The following is a 10,479-nucleotide window of genomic DNA, read 5'->3' as shown; positions in this document are numbered from 1 at the left end:
TATGGCCGAATCTGGCATGTCACATCAAGGTGTTTTTCAAAAATTGATCTTTTCAGTGAGAATTCACTACTGAATTTAAAACATTTTAAAATTATTATTTAACAAAAGTTCTTGTCAAAACGCTTACCAATTTGTTTGCCTTTGGTATATTACTTCATTTTAAACCGCGGAAGCATTTTGAAAACTTCTTTGTTGAAAGCTCGTGTTCTTTAGAAAATCGTGCTATTTTGAAAAGCCGTGTTTTCCTAGACTAGCAGTTTAGTATAAGAAATTGAAATCCAAATTAAAATTTAAAACCCACCAACGACTTTATTACATAAATTAAAACCCAAAACAAAATCTAATTGCAAATAAAAGAAATAGAAGCAGTAGTGTGGCCATCTCCGAGTCCCTCGCAGTTTCAAACCATCTAAGCTTAGGGATTACCTGCACAGTTAGAAGCGGAGTGAGTTTACGAAAACTCAGTGTGAAATCCCAATATCAAACAAACAGTGAATAACACAGTATCAATACAGTCTGGGCCAAAGCCCTATTCAGTATCAGTACATTCTGGGCTAAAGCCCTATTCAGTATTAGTACAGTGCAAAATGCAACCCATCCCATAACCATCCAGCACACCACCCGTACCAACTAGCACACCTATGGGGATATTAATCGACCCACCCAACTAGCATACTAATATCGCGGCAAAGCTACCAGTAGCAATAATAACATAACATAACTGCTAGTAACAGTGAGTGTGGCAAGCCACCAATAAAACATAAATGTGACAAAGTCACCAGTACAGTACTTCCTCCATATCATAAGCCCAAACCCATGCAGATGTGGTGTCATAAATAATACATGCATGCAGTATGTCATACTCAAAACTAGTCATTTAAAAGTGTTACGCACATCATTTAACCCACCACTAGCATTATAAAGATTATATCATCAGTTAGGGGTAAAATAGTAATTATTACCCTCCAGGGTGTGTTTCGGTCATTTCACAGATTTTAAAGTCTCAGTACAGATAACGACCTCATTGAAGGTATAAAGTCACCTCGAGTGACTCAGATAACACATTCAGGTGAAAGGTATAATGGGCCCCCAGCCCAACATTCGGCCTAAGTGGGCCCATAGGCTCGTGTGGCTCGTTAGCCTAATTCTAGCCATGGTTATGCAAATTCCATAGCCCAGTCCAATATTTATAATATTCCGTGAATTTTAATCCGTGCGAGCCCACGTGCCCATTGGGCCCACACGACCCATCTAGGCCCATAGAAGCCCACAACGGCCCAAGCCCGCGAGAGCGCTCACGGTGGCCTCTACAGTCTGTCGCCCAGGATTTGTGGCTCGATTGACCTTGCAAGCCTTCGGGCACTCGTGCAGTCGTAAATGCTGAAGTTTCGACTTTTCGGCTCTTCGGCTTTTACCGATTCATAGTTAAGCGGTGGTGTGAGTACACACCCTTTTGGCTTTTTATCAGTAATAGAGTGGTGTATGGTTACACACCTTTTTTGGAAAGAAAAACATCGAACCCTGCGCGCTCAACCTAAATCCAAAACAATGAACCTTAGTCAGTTCTCCAACGCTTGGGTTAACCCTCAACTATGTACTCACAAATTCCCAACAATATGCATCGCTTACCTTGCTAAGACCAATGGGGCTTAAACCACCCTTATCCAACGATCACCCTTCTATAAACCACAATCCGCATCAATAACCCATTTATTCAGTAACTTCATAATATTTTACTAAAATAAAGTGCACCTATTACCAAGACATGAACTACAAACGCAAAGCAAAAGCATTCGGCCTACCCCCTTGAGTAACGTCACAACCCCTTAGCACCATTTGAACGTAAAAGAAATGTTAGATGAGCCTATCCTCACGAAGCTGAAGAGGATTTGGCTTAAGAATACCCAAATCGAACATGAACACAAAAGGAGCCTTCTACCATTTGGCCAGAGAAAACACTTACCTTCAATTAACAAAAATCAAGAATCGGTTAGGCCTCCACCGCTTCGGTCACACAAAGAGAGAAGCAAACGACTAAATTCAGGAGAGAAAGAAACAATGAAAAGGATGAATGAGGAGTTGGGTTCGGTTTCTTTGACTTTAGAAGCAAGAGAAAAGATGTTCAAGACAACAAAAGGAAAAATGCTACCAATGTTTGGCTAAAGAGAATTCGGCAGGCTTGACTCAGAGATGAAAAGAGAAGAAATTGAGAAGAGCTAAGAGTCACAATCAATTCAGTACAAAAGGGTAACACAAAAAAACCAAAAGTTGCAAAGAAGGATTCGACACCTACACCTAAACATCAATTGCCGAAAATGCCTAACCCAAAACCTTTTGTCTGAATTTGCACCCTCACACACACCCATTCGGCTACAACTCCTTTCCAATTCAAATTCCATGATAATCTCCACGATTTTCTGCCCTTATCGCTCTTTGAAATCCTATGCAACAACCCTTAAGACCAATTCAAACCCTTCATCCTCAGTGTCCGACTCTAACACTAACTCTTGCTGCCCCCTCCTAGCAAAAATAAATCCTCCTTTGCTTGTCATGGTGTTCGAACTCATGCCCTCCTCAGGTGCTCCACACGCCACTTGCCACTAAACCACAAGGCTTCTTGTGCCATCAACCAACCACGATTATTTATAAGACACAAGTGCCAATATCCAGGTTCATTTAAGAGCAAAACAAAAATGCTGCAAAAATCGAAGCTTAACCCCCAGGACTCCTCGGACCCCCCCAAACACACCCAAATCAACTAACCATTAAAACAAACAGAAAATTTGTGCTAAAATCGGAAAAATTACAAACCCTAAATTTTTAAGGCGTTACATGTTTAAGGACAATAAATGAAGCACTCAATAGTCAATAATAAAAAGTCATTACCATAGGCTTGCATAAAAATCAAATCTCCACCACTATAATTTAAGATGATACATCAATCAAAAGGTCTTTAAAGGCTTGTAGTAAGGCTTGGTTAGGGGGGTGCGGTCACAAGCTGAAAGAAAGGGTTAGAATCGAGATTGAATTGAAAAATTTCCTAACTAGAAAAAGAGTTAATCTTCACTTGCGTACAACAGAGCTTTTTCTCAGAATATGAAATTACAGATATGTATACATAGGTTTTTTTTAAGAATAAGTTAAATAATCATAGACTAACTTATTACAAACAAGACATAGCTAAGCAATTTCTTCAACTCAAATCTCGACAAAGATAGGAATCAAATTAATTTAGGGGATTTCAACAATAATGGGTTAGGGGTTAATATTGAGGTTAATACAAGGAATGGCTCGTTAGGCTCAAGGGGGTTTACTAGGGGTTAATCGTGAAAGTAGGCTTTTCATGGCATGAGTGGGTTAATCCTAAGTGCCTTAATCAATTTGACATATCAAATCAAATGGTGTGGTCTCGAAATGCATAATCAAGCAAGTTCTAGAATAATGACTCAATCTTCGACGACTCAAAGCAATAATAAAAGTGAGCATGAAAGAATTAATAGATGCTAAAAAGGCTCAAAAATCTCACAAAAATTATGGCTTTTTGATGTTTAGACTTGTGAATTCCAATTCAAAGTAGTACCTAGACTTTGGGAAACCACCTATAATTTTAAATTCTTAAAAATCCATTATCATGCTTGATTCTCTAATGTCTTAAAGTTTAAACAATCAATGCATAAATCCCTATGTTTTAATTCAAGATATATCAATCAAAATCATAAATCAATTAAAATTTATCCTAAATATGATATGAGAGCTTTTCAAGAGAACAAGGTAATCGTTTAGGGATTTTTCTGATAGTGAAATGAATGCCCCCTACACTTAAGATATACATTGCCCTCAATGTACAAAGATAGGTATTATAGAATATAAAAATAAGATAGGGAGAGAAGTGAAACTTCCTGTATGATGAATTCCTCGAACTAGAGTTTTAGAGAGTAATTGGTTCGAGAGTGGAGGAGGATACTCCAGCAGTCATAGAGGTCCATTAGCCCATAAGTCCTGTGCCAAAAGGATATTATCTCTACTGGTAGCTATGGTCGTGGGCGAGCAGGACATGGCAGTCGTGGAGAACCTTTCCCGGTGGAGTTTTAGTTTCTATGTGATTATGAGCTTAAGAGCTTTATATAACTGTGATAAAATCAGGAACTTTTTAGGGGATATGAGGAAGAATAATTACTCGAAAAGAAATAATTGAAATTAAAAATTAAAAATAAAATTCTAAAATCTAACAAAAATAAAAAGTAGTTTCAATAAAAATTAAAAACATAAATTAATAAATAAGTATTTCTAAACATCTTCATTACTGGATGGTTCGCGAGGTGGGACTGGCAATGAGATGTGGAGGTGCTGACAAATCTTCTGTAGAGTAGCATCAATGTTGACAAATCATTGAAAACACCGCTGCTCGAATCGGGTGAGGCACTCAGAGATGTCAGCATATAAATCCGCCGCATGAACTAGACGAAAGGGTGGTGGTGGCTGAGTCAGTGGGTCCTCGAGCTGTGGGGGGACATCATCAGGAATGTCCTCGTAGGCCTCCTCCTCAGTAGGTTGGGTGAGACGATACTAGGGAGGGTAGGTTCCTTGGCGCCTCTCAATCATCGTCATGCTAAGCATGCTCGAGATGCCTTGTGAAGGCATCTAGCCGATGAGGGTGAGGGATGATTCTTGGGCCACGGTGTTGAGGAGCCCGAAGTGTCGCGCCAGCCTAGTCACGTAGGGGCCAATAGAGATGACCCCCTTCTGATGCTGCTCCGTCTGGTGCAAAATCGCAAGGGTTATGAAATAGGCAAGGTCGATGACATGCCCTTGCAACATGCACCATAAGAAGTAGACGTCGTGGGTGTTGATGACGCCAGTGCTTTCTTGCCTCTCTGTAATCGTGTGAGCTAAAATAGCGTGTAAGTACCTCAGGGATGGTGAGAGAACTGATGCCTTTGAGCGGCTAAGTTTGTACAAGGCCGTGCTAGAGGCCAAAGTGTGCCAGCACTTTGAGGGAGACAAATGTATGTGGCGACTGAAAGCATGTAGTTCATTCTCATCCCTGAACTCCTTCGTATATAAGCCTAGTGCAGCACCAAACTCTGGGACGTTGAGCTGGCAGATTAATCCGCCTAGGTGAAATTGAACTGTGCTGGGATCATCGTACCTTGTCATTACGGTCTGAAGATGGAACATTGAGCATAGTTCCATCGTGAGCTCGAGCTATGTTGGCTCGATAATCTCGAAGAACAGCTCCCAAGAGTCGGTGGTTAGGAGAGCCCGAATAGCATCAGCCATCTGAACTTGTTCTATGGCAGCCCAGTCGATGCAGCAGCCCACAATTAAGGGTCGGGCCTAAAGTATTTGGAACAGTTCTTCTTGGGGCCCTCGGGGGAACTGCAGAAGAGGGTGACGAATTTCCGCGGTTAGACTCGAGGAAGATGACGCTCCCTTCCTCTTCTTCGAGGCAGGTACGGCGGCCTTTTTACCACGTGAGGATGACATGATACCTGCGATTAGAATCATCAAGTCATTTTGATGAGTGGTCGAAGTAAAAGGATTACAGTTTTTAACTAAAAAGCAGACTCTCAGCCATAGCCGAACATAACTAATATAATAATTTCATGACGTTATCATTGTATGTAGTAATGCATGTGTAAGAAAAAAGAATGAAGCTTTCCTAACAACATGAAATGTATGATAAATAATTGAAAATTGCAAATTACATGAGAGACATTGGCATAGAAATGTCATGAGGATGAGCATGGCAAAGTCATGGGTATGAAGTTTCCCTAATCACTTGATTTTAACATGCATTGTATAATAACTAACCTAAGAATGCAAACTAAAGGATAAAATAATGAGCAAAATAAAAAATAGTTCAAAAGCAATGAAGATTATGCTAATAATAAACATTAGTAATGAGTAAAATAGAAGTGAAGGGAGTAAACAAATGCTAAGGGAGAGAGATTGAGCGTTAAAAACGAAGTTGGAGGCTGCGCACAGGCGTGGCAGGGAGGACGTGTGGAGTAGCAGCGGCTAGGGTTAGGGTTTTTGAATGGAGAAGAAAGTGAATAGTGTAGGGTATTTATAGATTTTGGGGCACATAGCCAGGGCACACGCCCGTGTCCCCTAATTTCAGCCCGTGTGATTCACGAATTTCAAATTTGGGTGCGTCTAACTTTTAGTACATGCCCGTGTTCATCGGGCGTGTGGGTTCACATGGCCGTGTCGTACGGCCTTGTCTAGCTTCGTTTTCTTCTCCCACGCCCATGTTAATTTAACAGGTTCGACCACGGGCGTTTCACACGGGCATGTCGAACGCTTGTGCTGTTTTAATAGGTTCTCCCACTGTTCTTCCACACGGGCGTGTCGTACGCCCGTGTTGTTTTGGTAGGCTCGACCACGGCCATTTCGCAAGGCCGTGGCATTTAATCGTAGCCCGTGTTGGGGAAATATTTTGCCATGTTTTCAGACGGCCTTACGCACGCCCGTGTGCTTGGCCATGTCTCTACAGAAACACCTGTATTCAAGATTTCTATTAGTAAGTTAGAAGTTAAATACTAAATTTGAAAGAAATTACTGTTGTTAGTGCTCGGGTTACCTCCCGAGAAGTGCTTATTTATAGTCTAAGCTTGACTTACCTCTCCGTTGAATAATCATGGTGGTTTGAGGAGTTTATTCTCCTCATTCTTGCTATCAATCTCATCAAAATAGGGTTTTAATCGGGTGTTGTTTACCTTAAAAGTGCCAAACTTTTGATGACTCACCTCCACCGTACCGAATGGAAAAATACTGAGTACCGTAAGAGGGATTTCCTCATTTGATGTGGTAGTGACGATGTGGAGATCCGCAGCATCTAATAAGACCTTATCACCAACCTTAAGTTGATTTAGAGAGGTATCGGGCTCGTTTTGGCATAGTTTCGGTTTGTTGGGTGTTCTTGGTTTGTGTGTTCACCATTCATCGAGTTCTTCGATTTGTAGTCTTCGATCTTCATGAACAGGTCCTCTACTATTGCTTGAGAATGACTCGTGTGCTTCCTTCAGACTCATTTTCTGCAAAGTAAGTTGCACCATATTGTTAGTTTTAGTAGGATGGTTTAAATAATTACCTTCAATCCCTGATGTGTGGCAAGAATTGCAAGCTTGAAGGGTGATTGTTTCGTCTCCCACCTGGAGTGTGAGTTCACCTGTGCCAACATCAATGATAGTTTTAGCAGTTGCTAAAAAGGACCTTCCTAGGATTAAGGGAGTATTGCTATCCTCTTCTATGTCTAGAACAATAAAGTCAACGGGAATTATAAATTTATCGATTTTAACTAGCACATCTTTAATAATACCCCTAGGGAATCTTATAGTTTTATCTGCTAATTGAACGCTCATCCTAGTCTGTTTGGGTTTCCCGAGACCTAGTTGCTTAAACATTTTGTAAGGCATGACGTTGATACTAGCCCCTAGATCAGCCAATGCATAATTAATATCTAAACTACCAATTAAGCAAGGAATAGTAAAGCTCCCTGGATCTTTTAGTTTGTTGGGTAGTTTATTTTGGAGAATGGCCGAGCAAACTGCATTCAGCTCCACATGCGATGCCTCGTCCAACTTTCACTTATTTGCTAAGAGCTCCTTTAAAAATTTCATTGCATTTGGCATCTGTGATAGAGCTTCAATAAATGGTAAGTTAATGTGTAATTTTTTTAAGAGTTTAAGAAATTTACCAAATTGTTCATATGAGCTGTCTTTCCTTATCGCGTTGGGGTATGGCACACAAGGTTTAAATTCAATAGTCACTGGTTTGTTTTTATTATAATCTACCTTACATTGACCTTTACTTACCATAGTTTCGTGCCTCGGTTTTGGTTCAGGCTCAACGACTTCTTTGTCATCTTGAATATTAATTGCGTTGAGCTATTCCCTTGGGTTAGGTTCAGTATTACTTGGCAAGCTTCCTCGTGGTCATTCAGAAATTAGTTTGGAAAGCTGGCCTATCTGAGTTTCGAGCCCTTGGATAGACGCTTGTTTATTTTTAAGTGCTGTCTCGGTGTTCTGGAAATGCGTTTTTGACACCAAAATAAACTTTGAGAGCATCTCTTCAAGGTTCGGCTTCTTTTCCTGTTGGTAGGGTGGTTGTTGGTAGCCTGGAGGTGGTTGTGGTCTTTGATTTTCTTGACCACTCCATGAGAAATTGGGGTGGTTCCTCCAACCTGCATTGTAAGTGTTACTAAATGTATTGTTTTGAGGTCGAGGATTATTACCCATGTAGTTTAGTTGCTTGTTATCCATGTTATGGGCATAAGATTGATATTCCGAATGGCTTGTTCCACCGCTACTTGCTTCGCACTACATTATTGGGTGAATCTATGAAGAATTAAGAAAACCATCAATCTTTTTATTTAAGAGTTCTACCTGATTAGAGAGCATGGTGACCGAATCGATGTTATAAACACCGATTGTTTTCATTGGCTTTGTCCTCATGACTTACCACTGATAGTTATTCAGTGAAATCTCCTCTATAAACTCATTGGCATCTTTCGGTGTTTTATTATTGATGGTTTCGCCCGCTGCTGTGTCAACCATTTGCTGAGTCAAAGGATTCAGACCATTGTGAAATGTTTGTACTTGGAGCCAAAGCGGTAACCCATGGTGAGGGCACCTTCTCAAAAGGTCTTTGTATCTGTCCCATGCATCGTAGAGTGTTTCTAAATCCATCTGCACAAAAGAAGAGATATCATTACGTAATTTAGCCGTTTTAGTCGGTGGAAAATATTTTAGTAAAAATTTTTCGGTCATTTGTTCCCAAGTAGTAATTGACCCTCGTGGTAACGAGTTCAACCACTGTTTAGCTTTGTTCCTCAATGAAAAAGGGAATAACCGAAGACGAATGACATCATCAGAAACGCCATTGATTTTAAATGTATCGCAAAATTCCAGAAAGTTTGCTAAGTGAACGTTGGGATCTTTGTCCTGCAAACCATCAAACTGAATAAATTGTTGTATCATCTGAATAGTGTTAGGTTTTAGTTCAAAAGTATTTACAGCTACAGCAGGTCTAACTATGCTAGATTCAATTCCTGATAAAGAAGGTTCAGCATAATCATGCATAGTGCGTGGAGCAGGATTTTGATTAACCGCAATTGCAGGAGGTAGCTGATTGCCTTGGTTTTCAGCCATCTCTTTGGTTGGAGGTTGAGTATCATCTTCTTGCTCATTCTCTGTGTATCTTAAGCTTCGCCTTATTTCTCTTTGGTTTCTACGAACTGTGCGATCGATTTCTTCGTCAAAAAGTAGTGGCCCTGACGGGTTTCTTCTAGTCATAAACTACGAAAACCTGCCAAGAGAAAGAAAGAGTAGGTTAATAAACAATAATATTAAAAAAAATTAAATTAAATTGCAAGAAAAGTAAATGGCTAAAGTAATAAAAATTGAGCGTTCCTAATATCTTAGTTCCCCGACAGTGGCGCCAAAAACTTGATCGCGTTATTTCGTGATAGGTTTTAAATATTTATAATTAATTGTTCTTGAAACTAACTATTATCGCGATGTAGGCAAGTGTACCTATCGAACAGTAGTACAGTTTTAGCAAGACCGAATTGTCAAACCCAAAGGAACTAAAAGTACTAGTAATGACTGTCTTTTTATTGTCTAGCTTAAGAATAAAGAGGTTTTGTTTTAATTAACTAATGATCTAAACAAAGAATGCACAAAGAATAGAATTGGGGAATTTCTTTTGGGAAAATCGATTGAATGAAGACAATACCTAAGGACAAATCCTCCTAGACTTTACTTGTTATTTTGGCTCTGAATTGGACGATTTATTCATTCAACTTGTTCTGTAGAGATCCCTAAGTTATGTTATTATCCCTATTCAAGACTAATAACATCTAATCCCTAGATTGAATAACCGAGACTTTTCTCTAATTAACACTCTAGGGTTGCATTAACTTGATCTATGGATCCCCTTATTAGGTTTCACCCTAATTCGGCAAAATCTTGTCACCCTATCTCTAGGCGCGCAATCAACTCTGCTTAATTATGACAAATATATTCTTAGACAGGGTCTATTCCTCCTCTGAATAAGAGCATGTCTTGAATCAGTATCCTGGGATATCAAAACAAGAATTAAGAACACATAATTAAGAACAAGTCAAATATTTATCATACGATTCAGAAAATAATAACAAGATTCGTCTTAGGTTTCATTCCCCTTAGGTATTTAGGGGTTTTAGTTCATAACTAAATAAGAAAACATCTCAGAAGAATAAAGAATAAAAAACACAAAGAAAACCCAAAACTCCTAAAGGGGAATTGAGGAGAGATCTTCAGTCTTGATGATGAATCCGGCTTTTAAGATGGATCAGTTGGCTTCCTTAGAGTAATTCCTTACTCCCCCTTCTCCACCTCCCTTTTCTCCTCTTCAAGGGTGTATTTATAGGCTTTGGAATGCCTATGAACCCTCAAAAGTGGCCTTTTTCGAATTGGACTTAACTTAGGCTCG

At 39.7% G+C, this 10,479-nt stretch overlaps 1 non-coding gene across 1 annotated transcript; it reads left to right on the top strand.

Annotated features, from left to right (window-relative positions):
* The first annotated feature begins 8,619 nt into the window (after positions 1-8,619).
* Positions 8,620-8,726, top strand: LOC128290060 (small nucleolar RNA R71). Its single transcript, XR_008279701.1, has one exon. It is a non-coding gene; the product is annotated as a small nucleolar RNA R71 (small nucleolar RNA).
* The last annotated feature ends 1,753 nt before the right edge of the window (positions 8,727-10,479 follow it).

The sequence above is a fragment of the Gossypium arboreum genome, chromosome 2, assembly GCF_025698485.1.
Source record: "Gossypium arboreum isolate Shixiya-1 chromosome 2, ASM2569848v2, whole genome shotgun sequence".
NCBI lineage: Eukaryota > Viridiplantae > Streptophyta > Magnoliopsida > Malvales > Malvaceae > Gossypium > Gossypium arboreum.
Note: the sequence above shows the minus strand (reverse complement) of the source record. Positions and strands in the feature narration are given on the sequence as shown.